Source organism: Coturnix japonica, chromosome Z, assembly GCF_001577835.2.
Source record: "Coturnix japonica isolate 7356 chromosome Z, Coturnix japonica 2.1, whole genome shotgun sequence".
Classification (NCBI taxonomy): domain Eukaryota; kingdom Metazoa; phylum Chordata; class Aves; order Galliformes; family Phasianidae; genus Coturnix; species Coturnix japonica.
In genome coordinates this window covers 58,605,387-58,629,581 of record NC_029547.1, presented here as the reverse complement: position 1 = coordinate 58,629,581, position 24,195 = coordinate 58,605,387, and the positions used below count along the sequence as shown (strand labels likewise).

At 43.2% G+C, this 24,195-nt stretch overlaps 1 protein-coding gene across 3 annotated transcripts in view; it reads left to right on the top strand.

Moving 5' to 3' along the window:
• Nucleotides 1-24,195, top strand: part of KIAA1958 (KIAA1958 ortholog) — a 56,208-nt gene continuing 32,013 nt past the window's right edge. For 2 of the 3 annotated variants that reach the window (XM_015849843.2, XM_032441533.1), the window contains exon 1: nucleotides 3-426. The gene's annotated coding sequence lies outside the window, so the exon portion shown is untranslated. Of the gene's footprint in view, nucleotides 427-24,195 lie in introns of all 3 variants that reach the window. The other variant, XM_032441534.1, reaches the window with a different exon arrangement.

Sequence of the window (24,195 nt, the reverse complement as noted above, 5' to 3'; positions counted from 1 at the left end):
CCTCATCTTCCTCCTAGTTCTCCATCCACATCTTTCTCCTCCATCCTCATCTTCCTCTCCTCCCCCTCCTCCCCCCTCCCCAGGGGCCCCGCTCCATGCTCCGCGGGATGCGTGTTCCGAGCGCCATCCCCCGCCCCGTGCCCGGCGGCGTGTGCGGGTGTGCAATTGCACACTTCCTGCGGTGTGTGAGACCCGGCCCCGGTTTCCGGTAGCTGACAGCCGCCGCAGCCCGTCCCTGCCTCCTCCGGCGGTAGTGCCGCCGTGCCGGGCAGCTCGCACGGACACGGACACGCACGGGAGGAGGAGGAGGAGGAGAAGGAGGAGGGAAGAGGAGGGACCGGAGCACTCCCAGCACCATCACCGATCCCCCCATGCGATACGGGCGGCATCGCGCAGCCCCGCGCTCCCGCGGACAAGCACCTGCAGGTAGGGGACCCGCCCGTGTGCGTGTGCCCCGCCGCGTGGGGGGCTGCCCCCATCCCCCCAGCTTTGTGCTTAGCGCGGGGCTCCCCGTCGGCTGCTGCCCACCCTCCCGGCCTTTGTGCTTGGGCGGGGGGAGGGCTCCACGCCGCGGGTGGGGGCATCGCGGGGGGACGGGGCTGCGAGAGGTGGGGGCGGCCCATCCGGCCCCAGCGTGTGGAACAAATAGGGCGCCCAGCCATCCCTGGAGGTGCGGAGCCTGCGATCTGTCAGCCGGGGGATCCGGCCCGCGGGGAGCGGGGGACGCTCGGAGGGGCCTCGCGAAGTTGGGCTGTCAGCGGGCAGCGAGGGCACAGCGCTGCGGGACGAGGATGGGAGGTTGGATTGAGCTCGGGGGTAGGCACCGTCCGGGCCTTATGCAGCTGTCCGGCTGTGGTGCTCCCCTGCAAGGGAATAAGCGTGACACATGCGTGCAAACACAGCTCCCATCCACGACGTGAATGGTTATAAATATCCCCTGAGTGCAGCTGGCTACAGGCAGCACTCAACACACAGCCAGGATGCTCCCCTTCAAGTGAATGAGGGTGATCTTGCAGAGAAGCCAAGCAGCCCACTGGCTAAAAATGAAGTCCCTGGTATGCGCCCAACTTTGAGTACCAGAGTTGTTGATCTGTGAAGTTTTCCTCTGCCTGCTAATTGTGCCATTGCCCCACTGCCATGCTCAGAAACGTGGTCTCAGCAAGCAGTGCAGCAGCACGAACACCAGCTCACCTCTGAGCTGCTGGGGACAGTGATGGCTTTGGAAGAGAGATGGGACCAGGCCACTCAACTCACATGCTCTAGCAGCAGTCAGAAGTGCAGTAAATCAGTTGATTACATCGTTGCCATCCGGTCTTGATGGCAACTTTTCAGGTCAGCGATCAGGTTTCTTAAAGCCCTTCTTCAAACCAAACATCCCCTGAAGGAACACCAGGTGTTTCTCCTGCTGTAACTCAGTACTGTGGTGGTCATTGTAGTGTAACAGAATACTTTGTACAACTGAGCATCCCCAGCATTTCAGCAGTGCAGTATAACTCTGCTCAAAGGATGCTGATGAGTTTGCAGGTGCCACTAGCTGGGCCCATGGCTCTGCTCTCCATGGCCATGGCTGTTCTCCTTCCAGTGACACGGGCTGATGGGCAGCTTGGTGCCTTAGTGTGGCAGCTGTGTAAGTCATTTCTTTGTGTTCCTTCTCTGTGGAAAATATTGTAAAAGCAGTGTTAGTTTAGGTCAATTGTTTTGTTGATGGATCTGCCCGGCAGCTGAGAGGAACCTGAAAGACTCCGACTGTGCGGCTGTTTATGAGGCAATCCCATGGAGCGTGGCTGATTCCTCTTCAGCTCCTTGACCTCAGCTCTGATCTGCTGATTTATGGACCTGATTTACAGGCAGGACTAGCTGTATTTTTGGCTAATTCTTTCACCAGGCAGGACCCACCATGTTTCCTAGGCAACAAGCACAGTGTGTGCCCCAGTAGGACCTCAGCCTGTGTCTGTGGTTTGGCCATGCCAGGTCCTGAACCACGTGCCAGTCTTGGGCCCACAGCAGGCCCAGTGCCAGCAGTCCAGGTGGGGACAGGAAGGAAGGATGCTTCAGTGCAGTGACAGCGAGCAGCTCTGTTGTTCTGCCTCATTTCCCATTACAGATGTTGCCCGTGTCTGGTCTTTCTCATGGTTGTGTTGCTGGAGAGTTCCTTCACGTTACCCCATTCTCTTTTCCTATTTATTGTCCAGCAAAAGGCAGTGGCTACCATCATGCATTTGCTTGACGGGTGTTAGCTGAGAAACATCACATGAACCCCGCTGGACCTAGGGCTTTAGCCCTGTGAAAAGCTACAGGAACAAAAGTTTTCCTGTGAGTACGGAATCACAGGATTAGGTTTGTGGTATTTAGAGTACTGTGACCTGCAAGCATTTATTGCCACTGCTGGAATTCAAAGTCATTATTTTCTAAAGATGGCCAAAATATCTTCTGTATGCAATTCATAAATAATACCGAATATAAAATATAAGGGATGGGGTTGAGAAGCAGTGCCTCTCCCCTTGTCTGTACTGCTTTGTTTATTTCATCAGCCTTTTCGTGTGATCTGTCCTACTATTCTCCTCTGTGATGCTCTGCAAAGTGAGTGCCTCCGGTCAGTGTGGACAATCCAGCTAAAAGGAAAAAAAAGGGAGCATCGATGTGTTGCAGTGGGCAGACATCCAAACCCACACATTGCTCAGCTCTGGCAACTGAATGGATGAGAAGCAGCTTTCTTTTTTCTGAGCGGTAGTTTGAAAGCATTGCTGTTTTGTCCCTCTGCCTATCAACAGCAGCATCGTAATGACAGAAGAGTGCAGGAAAGTATCCTTGATAGAGTTGTCGTCTGTGTCAGGTTTATTCTAAATGCAGGGAAAGCCAGTGGCAACTAAATTTATTAATTTCAGTTTCGGGTGTCAATCCTCCCGTGGCTTAAGGCCAGAGAAGAGAAGAATCATAGATGATCTAATGGCTTGTGTTGAAATTCACTCTCTGCAACCTGCAGTGGTACAAGCAGTGGCATTTCAAAGCAGTGTTTCCCTGGCATGGAGATGTCTGTGGAAAAGGAAGCTGCAGTCCGTTTTAAGGCTCTGTTGTTGTGGCTGCTGCCGCCAAATGCTTGTTCAGCTCTATTGCCCAACGAATAGCCAAGTTTCTAAAGCACTCCTAACTAAACTAGCTGTTTTGCAGGTGGAGATTTCCACTCATCAGGCTGGGGACCTGGGCTGAAAATGGTAGGTGTGAGGTTTAACATGAAGGCTTCTGCTCTGTTATAGGAAGCTGATGCTGAATTCACAGGCTGAGTAGCAATGCTACAAGCAAGAATTATTCACATAAAAAGAAAAAAAAAAAAAGAAAGAAACCAACAAATGCTTTGCCACCCACTAGGTCAGGTTGTCCAGGGCCCCATCCAACCTGGCCCTGAGTGTATCCACAGCTTCCTTGGCCAACCTGTTTCAGTGCCTCACCGTGCATAGTGCAGAATTTCTTCCTAATATCTATCTAGCCTAAATCTACCTTGTTTTAATTTAAAACCATTTATCCTTGGCCTATACCTACAGGCCTTGGTGCAGATTCTCTTGCCATCTTTCCTACAAGCTTCCCTAAACACTGAAGCTGCATCTGAACTTCCAAGTGCCTTTCATGCACAGACCTTGTGTTTTGAGCAGCACATACATATGCTTCATCTGTACTGCAGTTGTGTGCTTAATTCCATGAACTGCCATGAGGGAGAGCCATGCCTGAATCACACACTTGGTGTTGCAGTGTTTTCTTGTCTTGTTCCATAATCCTGTAGCCACATATTGTGCTTTCTGTGCTTATGGTGTTCCTGCAGTCTAAGTACAGTGAAGAGAGGACATATTCATGTTGTCTGCAAACTGTACTCCTAAAGCTGTGTAGAAAACTCTCATCACCCTGTGATAGTTTGCAAAATTGGTTGCAACACGCCATAAGGAGCCAACATATTTTAGCTGGTAACGCTCCAAATGTCGTAGCTTAGAATTTGCAAAATATTGCAGGATGGAACAAAATTAATGAACAGTTCTCAGCATGTAGAAGCTGATGCTTTTGTTTTCTGTTTAATCTGTGCTGTTTTGATCCTTGCTGCTGAGCCACTTTTGCTTGGATGACTCTGGTGTACTCGGGGAGGGTTTTCCATTCTCCATCATGCAGACTGTCACCTTACAGCAGTCCATAGTCACACCAGATTGTGTCACTGTGCACTGTAAAGTTAAATATTTGCTCAGATCTTACAGTAGCTGCAAGCTTTTTATGGAATCTTATTCACATTTAACTAGGAAAGTGAATATTTCCTCTCTGAAATTTAATTTCATGCTGTCATTTTTTAAGCTTTGTCAGGGGGAAATATTATGTATATCTGGCTTTTTTGTTTGTTTGTTTTTGTTTTTTAGTTAGAACATGTTTAACTTTCTCATCTGCAATTATAAAGCCAAACTTAGCTCTTACTCACTGTCTCAGTGTTGCATGTTTTAAACCCAATAGGCAAACATTTATTGTGCAGACAGTAAACTACTATTGAAACCGTTTGATAAAGTGCATAGCATGGACTGTGCCAGATGTATGAACCCTAGCAATTTTAGCACGCTTGATTAGAGTATCTTCATACATATCTCATTACAAGGAATATTCTGTTCCTGCCTGAATCTCATACCAGATTACCCTGTTTGGTTTCAAACCTCCAGATTCCCTCACCAGCCAAAGAGAGTGGCCTGTAGCTTGCTGTGCTTACTCACCCCGTGCTGATGTGCCAGCCCTGGCTGAGAGTGAACAGCCCTACTGAACTCTGCAGCTCCTGCAGCTCTGCCCTTTTGGTGAGGTGTCCCTCCAGAGCAGCCATTCTGTGCTATAAATATATGGTGTACGTGTACCTTTTTGCTCTTGCCCTGCTTCCTCCTAACCATAGAAGATGTGAAAATTAACAGTTATCATTTCCAGTTAATCCTCTGGCACTGCTGAATCCTGACTCATGCCCTTGAATACTGTAGCTGATTCACACACCAACCATTCAAGTTAAACATCTCCCTCTCTGATTTCCAAAAATATGGATAACTCTTGTGGAGCCAAACCAGATAAATAGTAATGTTGTCTTTGAAAAGAGTTCATGAACATTTTAAATCCCCCAGAAGCTTGATAATTTCCAGATCTTCTGGATTTTAAGTTATATTTAGGTATAGATTTTTTTTTTTCTGCAAATTCAAAGCATGCTAAAAAACCTTGTGTAAAGAACTTAATAGGAGGGTGTAAGCTAAGAAGCCTGTAAATGGTGTATTTTCACTGGAGAGAGTGCAGTGCAGAACTCCAGCCTCTGAGTCTGACCTGGTACGTGGCATCAGCCTGTGTATCAGGCATGGTGCTGAGCATTGGTGAGCTGGCAGTGGGGTCTGATTGAAATACTGGTCACTGATAAAGGCATTTTGGCTGGGAAGGACTGAGTCAGACATCTGTATTTTTAGCCGCCTGTCTTGGTTCTTGAGGAAAAAAAAAGAAAAAAAAAAAAAAAAAGAAAAAAAAAAGAAAAAAAGAAAAGGATTTATTGCAGGAACAAGTGAAGAAAGGCAGAACATTATATCTACTATATATACACACGTTTAAGTCCACAGTATATGTATTTTTTTCCCTTGTCTTAGCCTGGTTGTATTTGCTTGCTTATCATAAATACTGTAAAGGCTCAGCTGTACAGCATACTGGATGTTACAGTGCAATCAAGCAAAATACAGCCAAGTGATCTTCCCAGAAAAAGAAACATAAATCAATTAATACTTGCAAATTTTAGTCAGTGATTAATCAGTGATTTTTTTCCTCTGCTTTTTTTCCCCAAATTGTCTGTGAATGTTTTCTCTTCATCGAGGCTTTCTTTTTTGTTTGTTTTTTGGGAGGTTTTTTGTTGTGTTGTTGCTGTTTTTTTGTCTGGTTAGGTAATCTATTCTAAATTACTGAAAATGACCTTGGAATAGAAATGTACAGCCATTCTTCCTGGTAATGCACTGACGTGTACAAAAAAGCCCAGCTCTGACAGACAGGGAAATAAAAAATCTGTAAATTTAGATTTACAGTTTCTTTTGACTTTCATGAAAATATGCGATACCAGTCCTCACAAATAAGTCCCGTTTTGCAACAGTTCCACAAGATACGGGAGCTCTACTGGGATACAGCGCCATGCAATTTATATTGAGGGCGGTTGTTCACATAACCTTCTATTTACAAGAAGCATTCTGCACTTTAGTTGAGCTCTCTTTAATATGCTGCATCTGCTTTAACACACCGTGTATGCTCTTTGCATCTGTACGGTCTCACAAAGATGGTTAAAATTTGTTTAGGTCTAGCTAAAAGTCGGGGAGAAATAGAAATTCAGAGCCATACAGTGAAGATATGCACTATTAACCACTGCTGCTTTTCTTTATTTTCTTTCTTCCTTTCTTCTGTTGTTGTTGTTGTTGCTAACCTTCCCATTGGATCATTAACCCTGTAAAGGCAGTTGACCTCTTTTCAGACAGGCATCTCCAAAACTATCTTTGCTTTTTCTGACCTCCTAGATACTGATTAAACTGCTCCACTGTGTTTGATTAGCTTAGTTTACAGACCATTTAGCTGGTGCATAAGTATTAACATGTGATAATCCTGTGAAGATTAAGATGGGGGAAGTAAAAGCCTGGAACCACTTCAGTAGGCTTTATGACACAAACTGGGATGAGTCTTGTGTGTTTATGTATGCTTTAAAATCTCAGGACTTGCCCCTTGGGCTCAGCGATATACTTTATTTCTGGAGCAGAAATTGCTTCTGCTCCTTCAGTGAGAGGTGGTGATTTCCATCCCTTATGGCCATGCACTTTTGTCTGTGCTCTGCCCATGGCTGTTAGTTAACACTGGGCATGGGGAACATGCTATTCAAGGAGATCGGAACTGAGCAAATTGCTCTGTTGTACTTTTATTAGTGCTGATGCAACTCTACTGTGCTAGTGCAATTAAAAAGCAGAAAGTCTGCGTGGAGGCATTTAGACATCAGCTGGTTGATGTCATTCCTTGGCTGCCTCTACCTGTGAATTTCACCATCTGCCAACACTTTGCAGTGCTACAAGCCAGGTCTTCTTGTTCCTGCTGTTACAGCTGAAGGTAGATCTGTAATACTGTACTATATGTTTCTTTTTATATATCCATTTCATCTGAAGCCCCTTTCCCCCTACTAAGGGCCACTGACATGTTCCAGTGGAGCAGCCAGCACTTCTTTTTCACTTGTTTTTTATTGACAGATGATAGTTCTTCATAACACAGTGATATGGCCAGTGCAAATTCCATTTCCTTCCCAAGTCATTCATTGAGAGAGACTGCACTGTGGCCATGGATGAGGAGGTGACAGATCACCTGTGTCTGGCTCGAGTGTCCACTGTGATAGAGGGAACTGGTCACTTTGCTCAAATGCAGTTTTGTCCTAGCTCTTACTGTCAGGGTTTGGAACTACCTTGCTGAGCCAGTAGGATAGCTTCAAGGGCCAACCAGATTCCCTTGACAGGGTAGTAAAGACTTCCTGTAAGGTTAGTGCAGATTTTGCTATCCTTGGGAAAGGAAATAGATGGAGAAGTCCTGGCTGTGTGGAGAGATGGGGCTTTTGTGTGGATGGAACTGCTGCTTCTTTGGGCTTTGAGTGGGTTTTCTGCCTTACAGAGTTGCAGTGAGATTTTCCTTCCTTCTTCTGTGGGCTTTTTGTCCTGGCTGATGTCCTATTAAGAGTGCTTTTGTGATCAGGTTAGGTGGAGATCTACAGTGCTGTGTGGTGTGAAGGCTCCTCCCAGCTTACCAGCAAATGGGAGAGTTGCATCCAGGTTCCCACAGCTGCTGCCAAAGTCCTCTGCCCAGCAGGGTCCTTCTCCCAGAGTGAGAGGGTCTCTTGTTCCCATTGCATACTGCCTCTTGTCAGTTAGTACCTATTCCATTTAATACGAGGTACCTTGTTGAATCTTTACTGAAGATCAAGTAAATTAAGTCATGTAGGTCATTTTTATATGCTTGGGTCACCTTTCTTCTCTATTTATTGGCTGCTTTGAATGATTCTGAGCCATCAGAGGACAGCAGTTTTCCCTCCTGATTGTTGTGCAAGTGTAATCCTATCTGGTTACATTAAGTGCTGTGGTACGTAATGCTTAATCATTCCCTGCTTGTGCAAGATAATTTTTCAAAAATAATAGAAGTGCATCATTTTCACTGTATTAATAATTGCACTACGTAGAAATCAGAAGAAGGTCAGGGTAAAATTTCTGCTGATATGACATGATGTTTGAGAAACAGTGATTCTTTGGTTTGGGGGTATTGTGGGTTTCAGGGGACTGACAAAAGAAAATGGCATTACCATTTTTCACGTGGTTTGACCCATTAGGTTGTCTAGTTGAAAGTATTTGAGTAGGCGTCAAATTGAATTGCTTTTACATTTTCAAGACGCTTAAGATACAAAATAGAAGAGACAGCACTAGATAAACATGCTGCATATGTAATAATATTACTGCCAAGGAAATTTAATTCAGTCTTCAATGATGGGTTTGGGCAGATGTGTTGCATTTAGCTAGAGATAAGTTAATACATTCAGTGCCATTTCAAGTAACGAGGAGCAGAATGAAACTGATATTTTGCATTAGTTGTGTATTATTTATTGTATCAGATATAAGTGTGCAGCAGACACCTGATACTACCACCATCTGCTTGGTATCAGATACTGTGTCTGCGTGTGGAACGGGCAGGGTGGTGCTGTCTGAACTTTCTGTACGAGAGTTGCCTTGGAACAGCTTTCCCTTTGTAAACAATGACTTTCTTAGTGGTTTTCTGAGTAATTTTCTTCGCTAATGCTGTAGTTTTGTCATTAACAATCAAGATTTCTGTTGATATTTGGCAGCAGTGTGCCTATATTTCTTATCAAGAAAGTGAAAAGCATCATTTGTAATCAACTCCTGTATGAAAGCAGTTGTTTCTGCTCTTTAAGAGTAGCAGTAGGTTATTCTGACAGAGTGTTTGCTCTGACAAAATTCTGTTTTGTTTTGGTCCATTTTGCGTTCGTAAAGGTCTCAGTAGTGTTTGCTCAGGCTGAGTGGGCTGCGAGTGGGAGGTTGCAACCTGCTGGGAAGAGCAGTTTTTTAAGTACTTTGGCTGCTGAAATATGCATGTATGAAACCCACGGCCTGTCTGGTTCCCAACTTTTTCAGTGTTAATGAAGAATATTGTCTCAGAATTTCCATGAAGGATAATCCTCGATTATCCTTTGGTAGGGCTAGTTTGAGAAATTCTGCAGGCGTTGTGAATTTAGTCTTAAGGCATCTCTGCATGCACTGCTCACCAGGAGAGCTCTCTGCTTCTCCTGCTGTGCTGTCTGGCTCCAGCACCATGAACAAAATGCGCCCTATTTAGAGCCTGTGCAAGTAGTGGCACAAGTCAAACACATCTTGCCTGTGTGTTCTCAGGAAACTCTGAGGTTCACATGGGAGGAGTGAGGAGGTACAAGAAAAATCAAGTGAGTGCGTTCACTGTGTGTTACTTTGTTGTACAGCTTCAGTCAACTGGAAGTCTCCCTTGGGTGTGCAGCACGTGCCGTGGGGGTGCATGGACTGGATGGAGCTGGTGGAGTTAAGGCAGGCATGAAACCTTTATCTCAGCTTCCTCCAGTCCCTCTGTGGTGTCACTGGCATCTCACTTGCTTGTCCTTTGTGCCTTTCCTTCTTGCCTTTGTGCCTAACAGCAGGACCACTGGTGCTTCTGAGACATCTGGATGTGCTGAGGAAGCACTAAGTTATGGGCACACACAAGCTTTTCTGAAACTGGCAAGTGATTTATGTGATTTGGACGAAGACTGGATTTCCTAATAGTAATTATTAAAACTGATCTTTAACCTTCACTGGAAGCACTCGTTAAACAGAGGCTGGTGACCTTATTGCTCTCACTTAACAGGTTAGTCTGTGATAACATTACCACTTGTGTTCTCCCTGGTCAGTTGTTTAAAATATTCCTGTGTTTTGTTTATTGGAGCTTTTTGCTGACATTCATTTCCATAGTAATTTTTTTCCAAATGTTAATTGCTGATGTAATAGACATTGTGTACTGCCAGTGCTGAAAATAGTCCACAGGTAGCAGGAAGAACTAGTTGTTATTAAATAATGAAACTAAGAGAAATCCACGCAGGGCAGTGCCACAACAGGGACTCCCAAGTGATACAGCTCCCCCAAGCCCAGCACAGGCAGCTGCCTGGATCTGGCTGCTGGTCAGATCTGTTCTGTGTTTCTGTGATGAACGCCTCTCTGCTTCCCTCTGCCCTTGCCCATGGTCTGACCCATCTCCACGCATTGGATTGCAATGGGAGAACTTCTCCTGCATTCCTTGTGTCTTCAAAGGGTGGGCTCAAGTGTAAACTCTACTTTCTGGCACCTTATGAGCACTGTTTGTGGAATGATGAATACTAGGTATTGCTCTTTTATCCCCTTCTTCTTACTCCATCCATCGAGCTAGACTCCAGACATGAACAACCAGAATCCTTACTTCTGTATAGTTTTTATTTTATTTACCAAGCATGGTGCTATGACATATTTAACTTGCACAACTGTGCTGTGAAGAGATCTTCTGACTGCTGTTTCACCATCTATCATCTTTTAAAAGCATGCAGCCAAAAGTTTTTAATTTCTTCCCATTTTGTTTTTGGCAGATTTATTCTGATGTTGCACAGCTATTCTAAACATAAGCCTTGTGAAATGCCTTCTGAGGTGTTATTTTTCTTCATATCTGTTTCAGAAGTATCAAATAGTCCATTTATTCCGGTCTGGCAGATAGTAAGGTTAAATTTCCTCTGACATCTATGAGTGTTTTGCTTGCTTTAGTGGTGGCAGGGTTGGAGTCAACTGTAGTGCAGTGTTGGTGCAATTTGGAATGAAAGCTGTTTATAACAAAGGTGACCACCTCCAAGCTGAGATGACAACAGTTCTGAACTGGTCTAAGGGCAGTGTTACACCTAACAGAGAACCAAGCCAATCACTTCTGTCTCCTGTTGCTGCTGAGCTTTCTGAAATGACAAGCTAAGGACATGAAATCTGGTCAGAATATACTAATTACTCCCCAGGGGTCATGTGCTCTCACAAATGACTTTCTTGGTGCCATCCTTTTGTTTCCTGCAACTAAATGAGAATATCTTCCAAGCCTATGTTGCCCCTTGGTGAACAAGGTGCCTGTCCCCATGGAGGGGACCAGAGAAGCTGATGCTAAAGGTGGAGGGGCATTCCCATGAACACTAGGCAGAAGGAATGGCTGATTCCTTGTGTGCAGGAACGGTCCCACCTTCCTGTGTGTCAGAAGGACCTACAGACATCCCCAAGAGGGGGACATCAGGGGATCACACTGTTCACCAGGTGCACGCCAAGTGCACACTAAGTTTCTCCTCTACCACACTGGCTCTGGCATTTTTGCTGGACCACATTGAATCACTGGATTGTACTCCTCTCAGACAGTGAGGCGGAGCTTGCCCTTTGTAAACATAATCTGAGATGCCCAAACTTCTCAGATATCTCCTGCACTTTGCAAAGCTTGTTGGGTGCATTGTTTCAGTGCAGTTGTTTTCACTGACGTTGGTTACTGTAATTTGACAACAAACAGGCATGTTTGCAGAAGTGATAGCCTTCATGCCCCATCAGAAGCAGCATTTAAATGCTTACATTCCCCCTGTAGTAATATGGTTTAATTTGAGCAGGTGACTGTAAAGCGATGTATATGTGTCCTATAAAAGTACACAGTTTATTTTTCTATTTCCAGAGCTGACTGCAGGTCAGACATTGCTTCCAAAACAGGACAGGGGCACACTATACTTCTGCAGGACAGCAAGGGAGACGTATCCTTGTATTTGGCATGCAAGCAAGGCTTCCAGTGCAAGGGGCTGTAATGCTGAGGGCTGATTTGCAGCGTTGTTGTTGGCTTTGTGTGTGTAATGGAACTCCTGCTGGCTATGCCAGTACTCTCTGATCCTTGACTGTAAATGCAGTAGCCAAATGCTATTGAAACTTTAGACTGAGCTGGCAGGATCAGCAGGGTTAGGAAACTGAGCAAAGCAGGAAGGCTGGCACTTTGTCAGTGGTTCCAGTGATAGTACGCAATCTGAGCTGCTGCCCTTCTCATTGAGACTGACATGCACCTTCTACTTGCAGTTGTGCAGGTGGAAATGAAGAACGGAGAATGGGGACTGTCCTTTGGATCTGGTGGGTCTTTGCTGCTGCCTTGCACGTGGCACAGTGGCTTAATGAGGCAAGAGCAGAGCAAAGGCAAAATCAGCCTTATGCCACTAGTAGAGGTTTGCAATTGGAAAAAGCAAACCAGATACCAGCGGAAAGGTGGAAGACATTAATTCAAGAACACATAGTGCAGGTTCTTGTTTTGGACTCACTGTTATAGTGATTAATCAGCCATTCTGATGGCAGCAGATCTTTCTTAGAGAAGATGAAGCAGTTCAAGCTTATTGCCAAACAGCGGCAAGCTGGTCAGGGAAACGGAACATGCTTACTCTATGTATACATGGCAGTGTGTTCCTTTCCACGCTTTCTGTTTTTTGTTTGGATTCTACTTTATAAGTGATAGTCTGTGTCATTCCTCATTGAAATTCCAAAACAGCCCTTCTTGGTTCTGATTTATTTTACTGAACAAGACATGTATAGATATCTGCTGAATCTGCATGAACAGTTAAGTCTGTATTGTGAGGGACCTGGCTGGCTGCAAAGCAAACACACTCTGTGGCACAGCTAGATGATTGGGTATCTAATGTGTGCATGTTCTTACAGTAAACACAAAAATGAGACTGGTCGTTACATATATTCAGAAGCCTTGTCCTGCTTGGAGTGTGATGTTCAGATATTTGTGACCTAATTTTCTGTGTAATTAGCTGCTAATAGGTTGTTTGTATCTTTAGAAAGCAGAAGAAGTTAGATACTGGAATCAGTGTCCCTGGAATCACCATTGGGCATGACATTTTGGCTCATATATAGCATAAAATTGAGTGGTTTTTTTGGTTGTTGTTGTTGTTTTTATGATACAATGACTATATATTTTCAATTAACTCAATTTAAAGCCTGGGATAAATGCAGTCCTGGAAGATAATTAGTGGGGAAGCTTATCAAGTTGGTGTAGTAAAATATCTTCTGGTATCTTTGAAACCTGCTGTGTTTTAGAAAATATTTTGGGTTGTTTGTCTTTTAATTGGCAAGACAACAAAAAGTCTGGAATACCATAGATGGAAAGTTTTATATTTCGAACTTTTTCTTCTGTTATCTTTGGAGAGAATAAGAAGTTTATCTGTGTGCATTTCTTAAAAGAAGTTAGTGTTGTGCTTCTGGGGTATGTACCTTTAAAAAGTTACTATCTTGCCTGCAATAGCTTTTGTTCAGATGTTTTTACTAACATGCATCTTGTCTGTGGCCATTTCTCACTTTAGTCATGAAGCAAAACAATTTGAACAGAAATGGGTAATTTGGGAAGGGTGTCCTATTTAGTAGTCTAGATCCACTACAAATGAATTGTAATGAGAGTAGACTTTAATAAATACATACAATGTATGTGTTGTAAGTATGCATGTACGCTTTTCCTTATGCACCCTACTTCCATTTTACTGATTGCCTGGGGTACAGCCTTGTTTTCTCTTGCTCTTCATAGTATTCCTCAGACTAAGTAGCATGTAGTTCTGAACTTCAGTTGTCTGAAGGCTACATTTGTGCTTTGAAATCTCAAGAAGAAATGAGTCCTCCTTGCTAGAGCTCTTCTTTGGAAATCTTCCTCTGTGTGTCTGCTACCAGTGCATCTTGTAAGTAAAAGATGAATATTCTGAGCATTCTCTATGTTTCTTAATTACTCGTTATCTGCATATTTCCGTGTTATACTTGCCAAATGCTGGGCTGTTGTAAGAACTGTGCTTGCATGAAAACACAAATTTAGCTCTTTTGGCCAGAGCTTTGGAACTTAGTGTGTAAAGCTTTGACGGGTTATTAAACATGCGTGGTGAGATTTTATAGTTGTTTACATATCTGTGGAGATCTCTGAAAACCCCACTTGGTGCCTGTCAATCCCTTTAACTGCACAGAGCCTTTAAGATCTGGGACTTGTGTTGATTGAACCGACTAAGATCAAAGGAATCTTTTCCATGGAAAAATGTTTAAGCCCTTACCATTTTAGTCCCACTGAACTCAGATCTTCAGGCTTTCCAAAACCTCTCCATTGAGCTGTGTCTAATTTGCTGTATTTTATGTCAGGAGCAGAAGCAAGTCCAGCTATGTGCCCTGCTCCCTCGTGCACTCAGGCCCAGCATCACAAGGCTGGTACTCTTCAGGGTACCCCCAGAAAGCACACCTTTGTGGTTTTGGGGTATCATCTGCTTTAAAATGCAATTTAAATCTTAGGATAATCTGATCTGTTATTATAACATGTTAGAGGCTTGCAGCTGGAAATGTTCCCAGGGTTAACAGAAAAATTAACAAATAGTTGGATGGAGCATTTACAGTTGTTTGTTTTTTTTTATCCAGTGACTTCTGGTGACAGAATGTTACCTAGTACTTCTGACTGGCTTACATATGAATGCAGATTCTTGTTCTTCCTTGCTCATCTCTGTGGCAGCTTTCCTGTTACTGTTTCTTCTACATCTCATCGAAGTCTTGCCTAAGAACTTTATTAGAGACTCAACTGCATGTGGTCTGTTATGCATGGCTGGATACAAGCCAGGTCATAGATTAATGTTTTTTTGAGGATTTTAAAGGGAAACTGCAGGGCAGGATCTCACCCTGATGCTAGTAGTTTAATGATAAGGATCATTATTGATCCTTTAGAAAATACACTATAAAGACAGTTTCAGAATTTTATTTTTGCTGAGAACTAAGTCCTTGGAAAATCATTTTAAGTCCAAAATAATCCCCGTGTTTCCAAAAAAACAATGAGAAAAGATAAAATTTAATGTAGAAAGTTCAGTTTTGCCCTTGCACAGAAACACTGAGTTGCTGTGGTTGCTCTAATTTTCAGAAGAAAACAGCCTCCCTATTTTATGTAGACAGTTAACAGTGTGGTTTCACTCTTACTGTTTAGCCAAGTGGCTAAATAGCTGCACCATTCCAGTTTTCCTTAGTTTAGAAGAGACCTGAAGGGAGAGAAATCCTGCATTTGAAAACACAAACCAAATCTGGAATGGTGAAGTCACTCACGGGAAAAGAAAGTCTGCTTGTGTTTGCTTGTGAAGGAGAGTGCGTTGTAGTTAAGTGTCTGGGCAGGAACTTAAGGCATTGGTTTTCCAGTAAGAGAATGAGAGAGCTGGGCTCTTATGATCTGTGTGTAAGTCAGTGACAACATTCTTGTTTTCTTTTTATTAAATTGCATGCAGATTTTCTTCTAGCAGAAGTTCCAGGAAAATGAAAGACCAGGGAAAGCATCTTGCCTTTAGGCTGTGTGCTTGACTCTCCTTATTATCATGCTATAATTAGAGAGAGTACACACACTTCATTGCAAATGCAGGCAATTATGTATTTTAAATATTTTCCAAGTGTGTGGGTCATTGTCTTCAACAGAGAATGGTTGTGAACCACAAGCTGAGGAAAATGCTGGGATATTTGATTTAGTGTGGTTTTATATTCAGACCATCCTGAGAAATACTGTGAAGAGGCAATTTTGGAACAACAAAAAAGAATCAAGCCGTGATACACAAGCCTCTGACAGCTGACTAAAACCTCGGACTTTTTTTTAACTGCTCATCATTTAAAAATCTTATGCGTTTGTAAGAGGCCATGCTTTTTACATTACTGTCTCAAAGTTTGCTGAAATGGACAAGTTCAGGCAAGTCCTGGCCAAGGTTCCAGGACTGAGACACACAGGAACCAAGGTTCGAGAAATCCCTTTGTTTAGGAGATGGACAAGTCCGGGAGCTACGAAAGGGAGATAAGATACTGATCAATGGCCCTTAAGTGGTCTTTTGTGTTGGCCTATCTCAAGGAAGATTGACATCTCTGAGGAAATCACAGGACGCTGACCCGAGCCGTCCGGAAATCTCTCAAAGGCTGGAAAGAAGGATAAAAAGGGCACGGACAAACCACGGTTTTGTGGGCATCTAGGTATCTGACCTCAGATTCCTCCACCGTTGTCCTACTGCTGCCTATTATCTCTTCTGGGATTGCTGCTCGAGACTCTGCTCCGAGGGACCTCGCTGCCCGAGACTCCACTTCCTGAGACCTCGCTACTCTGACTGTCTTCTCTGCGTTTCATTGATCTGCGGCCTGCTACTCCGCTGCTGCTCTCCCCTACACTTATTTTGCCCCGGACCGAAGTTAACAACGTGCTACGGGACGCTGCTGCTTCCAGGAGGTGACTATTCCCGGCTTTAACGTAATTCTTGCTCTTTTTCTATCGCCTACTTTCCCTTCCCCATCACCCTAATTTTGGCATTCGTCGCTCTCCCTTCCCCATCCCCTCAATTGTCTATTATTTCCAATAAACTGGTCGGATCAACATTTGAATGTTCTTCTTCTTAATCTCACGCCGGGCATAACATTATCAAAAGAACCTTTGCCTCACTCCTAAATTGGAGCGAGACAGTGTTATACTTTTCAGAAATGATTTGGCAGAAAATGTGTTCTTCCATTGAAATAGTCTCTTGCTTGAATACAGAGGTAGTAAAATATAAAAGGCGGTTAAGACTGACTTTAGGCCACAACTCAACACTCTAACACCGTTCGCTAATACTAATTAATGCATGGGCACCTTCTTGAGCGGTTGGTGCATGGTCCACCAGTTGTATCACACAGCCCCCAGTATTGCCATTGTGCATCCCTTGACAGTGCTATCAGCAGAGTTTTGTTGCCAAAGATATTAGAGGTGCTGTAGAAACCATCTTCCCCTTGTCAGTCCAGCATAGCATGTGCCAGGGGATGGTGCTTAGCTGGAAGTCATTAAATGTGAAGGTAGGCATTTATAGCACTTACAAGAGATGATGAATTAAGAGAAATGGATCCCTGGGTCTTCCTCTTGTTTCCTAGAGACTTGACTACCTTGCCACACTTCAGCTCCTCTCTCAATAGAGGCTTGGACACATTGACTGGAAATTCCCAGGAAAAAAATAAGCTTGGACCAGAAACAACTCCAGTCAGGCTGTTTTCCAGATGTGTAACACAACTTGCAAAGCTCTGGAGAGAACTTTTTAGTGAAAAACTGAGTCTTGCTGCGTGAGCAATCCCTGCTGTAAGTAAAGATACCCACTCAATGATGGCAAATATTCTTCCTTAATAATAAAATCCGTAGCAAATATTGGGGTCAGAGCATGTTAAATCAGTTGTTCTGCTGTTTATGGTTGTTTTATTTTTCTTATATAAAATCTTGGCAGACAAAACATTAACTCAAAGCAAAAGGGTCCATCTTATGACAGAGATCAAAGGACTGGTGACTCAGCCAAAAAATTACATCTACCAGAGATAATGATACAAGAACGGTATGAGCATACATGTGTATTTAAATCAGTTCCAGCTCCCCAGAGAATGAAGGTTAAAGCTCTTTCTTTTCTCTTTCTCAGGGAAGGGGCAGCAATGACACTATTCCTTGAGTAAGTCCAACCTCATAAAATAGGCATTTGAACCTGCTGTAGTCAGTGGAGTCTTGTCTTTGTGGGGTATTAGATCAAGACCTCCTGAGCAAATCTGATAGTGCATATTCTGGTTGAAGTCATACCTGCGTTAAAGGAGGCTGCAACAGTGCAGTGATAGAAATGTCAGAACTGGAGACCTTCATTTTGACTTCAGAGAAAAGGACAAGTTGGCTCTGAAGGCTTGAAAAAGTTGAATATGAGGCCCATTGAAACACTGAAGGAATGCAGAGTCAAGTTCATGCACAGATTTCCATGGGCGAATTCTCAGGATGTATTTTACTGAGGTCATCATTTTTGATGCATCTTTTCTACTGTTGCTTGTGTAGGACTTTAAGTGTTGCTAAAAATGGTTTCACTCTCTGTGCTTCCATTCTGCAGGGCTGCTCTAGGAACACTGAAGTGAATGGGGACTGAATTGCTGTTCCTTGTGGGCTGGTGTAACACTTTTGTTTTTTAAAGCAGGATTTAAGGAGGTCCAGCTAGTGGTTTTTTATTCTGAAATTCTACTTAAATACATGCAAATGTGCATGTAAGTGTATGATTATAGGTTATGTCATATGCTTACATTTGGTCATGTTTGGCCATTGCAGCAGTCATCATTCTGATATGTGGAAGTAAATTTCATAGTGTCTCAAAGAGGAGAGATAAGGGAGAGCCAGATTCGTTTTAGCTGGTGGAGGTATCTCATGCTTTGGCAGTTCAATAATGCACAGTTTGGCTTGTGGGTCTGTTCAAGGACATTTCAAACAACTGATTAAGTTTTCCCTCTATCAGAATTTTAACAATAGTATTGAAAATTGTTACATGGAGGCAGCCTCCTGAAAACTCACCAGTGACCCAATTGAAACTTCAGCGTTTATTTCTATACTTCTTTTCCCTGTCTAGATTTGGAATTTTAGGAGGTAGAGCTAAGAATAAATGTGCATAAATGCACTGAGCACACAGCTGTGTTCATTTAGTGGCATGTGCGTATGTAGAAAAAAGAAACACAGAAATCCAAAATTAAAGAAAAAAGCCACCAGTTTTACAAAGGAGAGTTTATACATGAAATCCTGACATGTATGTGCAGCTGGAGTGCTGAAGCAGAGGTAGTGAATGCACAGAGATGAGACAGGCAGATTAGATTTTGTCAGTGATGCAAGCACCTACAAATGCTGCCCAGCACTGCACTCTTATGAGGTGAAACGCATAATCTGAGCACAGCTCTTGGAGTGTAAGTAGAGGGGGAGGTTATTTCCATGTTTCCCACATCCTGTGCCTCTGCCCTGGGAGCATGTAATAGTCACAAGATGGTTCATCTAACAATCTGTATGTCTACACCGTGGCTAGTGCTAAATTTTTCTTGCTTTTGTCAGCAGAATTTCTTGATACTCTGTGTTTACACTGCACAAGCCCTTGTGTTAATAGTTTGTGGGATATCAGCCTTCAAAACCCCGAAATCTTTGCTGAGCACACTGCTCAGGAAAGCAACATAAGCAATGTGGACGGTTAGTATTTTACAGGATCACCTTACTGCAGCAGAGCCTATGGAAAGAGCTAGAAAGGATCAAGCCCCCAGGCTGTTCTTCAGTTTACTTAGCTAGTGATTTGTTGGTCATTTAGTTTTGTGGGTGAGGAAGGCTAATGTGAAGCTCAAAATCCTGTAGTGCTCTTCAGTGTGAAAGGTAACTCAAATCCCCAAACCCTCTCCCAGTCAAGTCCTTTTCTTTCTTTTCTAGCCGAAGGAATTTCACCAGCATACAAGTTTTGCTGCTTTCTGCAGGCTTGCTGTGATGACAACTGCAGTTGAAGGCATGCCATGCTTGGCAAGGAGAGTGTCTTCTCTGAAGACTAACCATCAGCTTGGGAGCAGGCTCGTATAGCAAGTGTGACAGACAACTGTGAGATTTTTTATGAATGGAAAACAGCACTGCTTTCCCAGAAAGACATGCTGTTATTTTAAATTCATACCTCCCCCTCAGTCTCCATCTCAGGAAGCAGTGCTTCATGCTGCGTATTGGTGACAGGGATCATAACTCTGGTTCTCATCGTTGTGGTTGAAAATCCAGTTTGCTTATCCAACAGCAGAACCCCTACTGAATTCAGAAAGCCCAAGATGTAAGCATTGGAGCTCAGAAATATTTAAAAACAAAGGCACTTCCTACACATAAATGAATTGATAGGAAAATTGGGGTGACCCTTGAAGTGCAGGGGTGAAAAAATAGTGTGGAGGTTTGGTTTTGTTCCTACAGTGTAGTTATTTCTAAATCCACTCTTACTGAACTAAAAACATAAGAGATAGTATAAACTCACATAGCTTGGAAATAGTCCATGAGTTTTGTTCAGGTGAGAGGTTGTTTTTCACTGAAGACTCTCATCTGGAGTCTGAGATAAAGCGATGAGGAAAGTGTGACAAATTAATGGAGCTGGAGGAAGTCTTGTCTGGTTTAAGGGTTCATTACCAAACTATCTTGGAAGCTTGCAGAACTTGCCAGAGAACTTTATAATTTATACTCTATAATTTATACTCTTTATTTCCTGCAGAGACATTCAATTAAAAACATGTTTTCCTAACTAAAGGGAAACATGTGCAATTCATATCACAGATGGAGGTCTGCCCCCTTTCACCTGTGGTAGAGCAGGGCACCTGAATGCATCACATGTTGCCTGCAAGCTGCATTCTCAATGTACTTTCTTCCTCTCCCTCTCCTTGCTTCTCTGTCTGTCTTTCAAACCAAAAACAAATTCAGTAATATTGTTGAGATGGAAGTTTCATGCTCCTGAAGACAAGTTAGAGAAAGCACGCGGCTTGTTCCTAACCCTTCCAGTTTGGTGGCCTGTTCTGAACAGCTGAAAGTCACATTTAAGCTATTGTAAGACTGCTTTGAAATCCATGCTACCTAAGATGAATAAATACAGGTTTTCTACATGTCTTTTAATGTTTCAGAATCCAAATTTTTGAGTTTTTGTACAGCTGTATGATTATAAAATTACTTTTTGCTATTAATAAAAGCAAATTTTTGTGTTGTAACCTTATTTGAGAATCTAGGAAATTTTGAACAGGGTATCCCAGCTTTGGGATGATGTCCCAGGGGTTGGTTGATGTACATGGTTTTACTATTCTCTTGAACAAAAATCAGTGTGGAAGTTCTTGAAATGCTAATAATCAGCAGTGGTGATGGGATTTCAAACGTGTGTTTGTGCGATATGTGGATTTTTCCAAGCCTTTGTTGACTTGTCTAACATTATTACCCTGGGGAGGAAGTCTATTATTGGTTACCTGTGATTATGTGAAAGGACAGGACATGTTCTTTGCCTTCCTTATCACAGAGTGCACTTGCCACCTTCCCTGAGATGTAGGTCTGCTGAATGTGTGCTCCAGTGTGCAAACTCTGCTGGAGGACCTCCACTTTCTGCCACTAGCTTCTACTGCATCCCATTTTTCATGTTCATCTCTTTCCCTGCCTCATCACCTCTTCTGCCTTGCTTCCTGGTAAGCCACAGCACAAATTTCCTCATTTGTCCTGAAGGACATCCCATAAGGTCCTAACCAAAACTGCTCTGGCATACCTAATAGAATCACAGTATCACTCAAGTTGGAAAAGACTTCAAAGATCATCGAGTCCAACCATAACCTAACCATACTACCCTAACTCTGACAACCCTCCGCTAAATCATGTCCCTGAGCACCACATCCAAATGGTTTTTAAACACATCCAGGGATGGTGACTAAACCACCTCCCTGGGGAGCCTCTTCCAGTGCTTTGGAACGTGCACAGGTTGGAAGAGAAGGAGCACTATTTTAGAGACTGCCGTTTTTCATTACTGTTTGCTCACTAAGGAAATCTCCTCTGACAAAACCCTAGATACAGAAAATATTCATATTCCCAAATCAAATGATGTTCCACTGAATGTATTAACACATCTCAAAGAGTGGTTTTGCAACAGCAATGCTTTCTGGCATAGCATGTATTCTGTACACATAACTCACTACAGTGGTATGTTGTAAATGAAACTGTAAAAATGTAAACAGCAATAGAATATGATTTTTAACTTAGGGCTCAGAGTGCTGTAGTGAATTTCCAGACCTAGGGATGCTTCGCTCTGTTAGCTATTATTAAGCTCTGAGCTGCAGAAAATTGCTGTGGAAAGTTAAGGCTTTGCAGTCTGTAATGCAGTTTAAATGCTCTTATGAAGCTGTAGTATGTTTTTGCCAGCTTCTGGATGATTTCAGAGTGTACATACGAACAGGTTAATTAAGCATGAGTCATCTTATTGAATCTTGTCCATCTGAATGAAGGACTTATATAATCTTTAAAATGTGATTTAGCATACAAGAGCAGACTGTCAGAGAGCAGCAGTGCTCTGTGAGCAAGCAAACAAGCTCATTCTTCAGGAAATCAGGTAAGTAATGATGGATTTGCTGACTCTCTGCTGCTTTCTTCAGGGTGAGCCTGCTCCTTTCAAAGCAGAACTGTTGGCTTCTGCTGCGGGTTGTGAACCAGAAACACAGATTTTCTGAGCAGCTGACGTTTTTGGATTTTCAGCCCTGCACAAGCAGTCTAGGCTCAAGAGCTTAATGGATGCCATTTCCCAGTTCTTTAGCCAGACTGGGCTTTCCATCTTCCCAAGATATGTACCTGGTTATGCAACAACTTGGCAGCTCTGTGCTTTCCTGTGGCTTTGCACTGATGTTGCTGATGAGTACAACCCTGGAGAGCAGCTCTCTCCTTCTGCCTGTTTGCTTTCCTGGCTATCCTCTTTATCTTGTGTGAGTTTGATGTTAGTCCTCAGTCATGGTTTTAAGATTTTTGTTACCAGTATTCCACATCATAACATCATGTAGAGCATTGGAAGGAGTCAGTGCTCTGTTTCCGTGTATTTTGGATAGTTCTGGGTATACTTGTTTCAAAGACAAGGAGAACTACACATCTCAGAGAACTGTTCACTGTTATGTTTCTGTTTTCTGCTCAGAGAGAAAGATAAAACTGCTGCAGGTCATGAGACTTCCCCTCTTCTGCTGCTTATTTCTGCAGTGCATGGTCCATAGCCATCTCGCCTTCAGCATCAGAGCAAGGCCTTTGGTTTTTGGACACTCACTTTATTTGATTTATTAGCTTCAATTTTAATTATGTTGTATTATATCGTGTTGTCTTGCATTCTGATATTATATTTAGTAAATTACCCTTCCTTCTCAGACTGTTGCTGCTGTTTTGTTTCAGGGCCGTCTCCCTACTTCTTCCCCTTCCCACCTTCCCCTTTTCTCAGGGTGTTGGTCTGTGGGTCCCTCTGCCCCATTAGTTATGGAAATGGCTAAAGCAGACCAGAAAATGTTGACATCCTTTTCTTTGTGTTTATTCTGTGATGGGGCATGTTTTATACCCAGATCTTTGCAAATACAGCCGGCTGAAATGGAGGAACCTCAGGGACTTTGACCCTTTCAGAATTGACTGTGTACCTTTAAAATTTTTACACGGCTGCAGTTTCTTTGTTGTTTCTTGATTAGTTGATGAAAAATGTTTCACTCAGTTCATGAACAACTGACAAAATGTATTTACCAAGTTAAGATTGTATTGAGTTGTGATACCTTGTTTGGAAAAAAAGAAGACCTCTGGCACAATTGGAAACACAGACATCCTTAGTTTGGGATACAAATATACTTTTAATTTCTACTGCTTAGTCTGAGAAATAACTTTAAAATGTTTTCAGCTCAAACTCATCTGAGCAAACATGAAATTCTGAGTTGTTAACTCACTGAAATTATTGATCTTTTCCAGCCAAATAGGTAATCCCTGTTTTTAGAGGTAAAGCAATAGCATAAGGAAGGAGGGAGAGACTGTCCGGTTTCATCAGGCAAGGGGTAAAGGCTGTTTGTTTGGGCATATCTGCAAAGTGCTATCTGTTTTACCAACGTCTGGGACCTTCTGAAGTCAGTTAATGCTTTGCAATTGACCTTGATCTATGTCAGGAAAAGTCCTTGAAGGGATGATTTCCCACCTTGCTAATGGGCTCCTGAGTGATCCAGTATTTTGCTGTCAGATGCTGGAGTAGATTGTTATCTGTCTTTCAGCTAGGATAGAGTTAACTTTCTTTCTAGGAACTAGTATGATGCTGTGTTTTGGATTTAAGATGAAAATAATGTTGATAACAAGCGGATGTTTTAGTTGTTGCTGAGCAGTGCTTACATAGAGTCCAGGACTTCTCAGCTTCTTGCAGTGCTCTGCTAGTGAGCAGGTGCACAAGGAGCTGGGAGGGGACAGAACCAGGGCAGCTGACCCAAACTGACCAAAGTAATGTCCCATATCATGTGGCTTCATGCTGAGCAATAAACCGGGAGGAACTGGCCAGTAAGTGCTGCTGCTGCTCAGGAACTGGCTGGGCATCTGCTGGAAGGTAGTGAGCCTTGTGCATGGCTTGTTTAATATATTCTTGTTTTTTTTCTTACCCATTTCTTGTCAGACTGTTGTTGTCTCAACCCATGAGTTCTCCTATTGTTTCCTATTTCTGATTCTCTCCCCCAGCACCCTGGTGGGGAGCGAGCAAAGGGTTGTGTGACACTGAGCTGCTTGCCAGGTTGAACTACAGGGAAGAGAATACTAAAGCCCAAG